The following is a 1,689-nucleotide window of genomic DNA, read 5'->3' as shown; positions in this document are numbered from 1 at the left end:
CTGAGGAATGGAACCCAGGGCCTCATTCATGCAAGGCAAGTGCTCTACCACTGAGCCACCTTCCCAGCCCCCAGCCTTCCTTCTTATCCCCTCCCCCTGCCACTCCATTCATCACAGCAACAGGAGAGCAAGGTGGAGTAAAACTGCTCACTTTGTGACCAAGAAGGGAAAAAGAAAAAGAGGAAGGAATTCTACAGTCTCATTGAAAGACATACCTCCAAAAACCCTAGAACCCACTTAGGTCCCACCTCCTAAAGACTCTACCACCTCCTGTAGCTCCACCTTGCGGATCAAGCCTTTGACATAGATCTTTCGGATAGGTACCTACTTACCCAAAGCATAGTATGGTAAGTAGACAAATCATTAAATTTCCCATTGAAGCTGAATGCCAGTGGCTCACACCTGAATTCCTAGCTATTCAGGAGTCTGAGATCTGAGGATTGCAGTTAGAAGCCAGCCTGGGCAAGAAAGTCCCTGAGACTCTTAGCTCCAAGGAATCACCAGAAAACCATTAGTGGTGTACTAGCTTAACGTGGTAGAGAGCTAGCCTTGAGCAGAAAAAGCTCAGGGGCAGTGTCCAAGCCTGGAGTTCAAGCTCACAACCAACAAAAACAAATAAACAGATAACTTTTGTGTGTGTTTGCTCAAGGCTGGCTCTCTACTACTTAAGCCACACCTACATTTCTGGTGCTTTTTTTTTTTCCAGTCCTGGGACTTGAACTCAGGGTCTGGGCACTGTCCCTGAGCTTCTTTTTGTTCAAGGCTAGTGCTCTACCACTTGAGCCACAGCGCCACTTCTAGCTTTTTCTGTTTATGTGGTACTGAGGAATTGAACCCAGGGCTTCATGCATGCCAGGCAAGTACGCTACCACCGAGCCACATTCCCAGTCCATCTTTTTTTTTAAAAAAAAACATGTTTTTATGTTCATCTTTCACAGAGCATCTGGCTTTCTTTTTTCCTGGTTAATTGGGGATAAGTCTCTAAGATTTGTCTGCTTAGGCTGGCTTCAAACTATGATCCTCAGATCTCAGCCTCCTGAGTAGCTAGGATTACAGGAGTGAGCCACTGACACTCAGCTTCAATGGGAAATTTAATGATTTGTGAGACACTAGCACCTGGACATTTTAAATGTGTTTAAATGTTCAGTTCAGTGTCGAGTACATTCCTATGGCAGGGCACCATCCTAAGTGATGAGTAGAAATAAGATTGATAGAAACAGGAATCTGAAATAGGGATTCAGAAACTCCTTCTCCTTCCTGAGTTAGACATTAAAGCTACTTCTGTGTGTCAGAGCAACTTAGTTTCTCCAGCCAAGAATGGGTTAAGCCAGGCTCCAGTGGCTCACCCCTGTAATCCTAGCTACTCAGGAGGCTGAGGTCTGAGGATCACTGTTCAAAGTCATCCTGGGCAGGAAAGTCCATGAGATTCTAATCTCCAATAAACCATTCAGAAAACCGGAAGTGACATTGTGGTGCAAGTGGGAGCGCTTGCCTTCCTTCCGGGAAGATGGCGGAGGAGAAGGTGGAGGCTAAACAAGCTCTCGCATAGAAAGCAGTTTTAGTGCTCCAGTGAACAGTCCTAAGCCAGAGAATCACAACAAGTGTGCCATCACAGGACAGAGAGTCAGGCCAGAGAGGGAAAATCCAGGCAAAGAGACAGATCTGAGCACTTGCCAGCAGCCTCGGCAG

This window comes from Dipodomys ordii, unplaced genomic scaffold, assembly GCF_000151885.1.
Source record: "Dipodomys ordii isolate 6190 unplaced genomic scaffold, Dord_2.0 Scaffold138, whole genome shotgun sequence".
Taxonomy (NCBI): Eukaryota; Metazoa; Chordata; class Mammalia; order Rodentia; family Heteromyidae; genus Dipodomys; species Dipodomys ordii.
Note: the sequence above shows the minus strand (reverse complement) of the source record.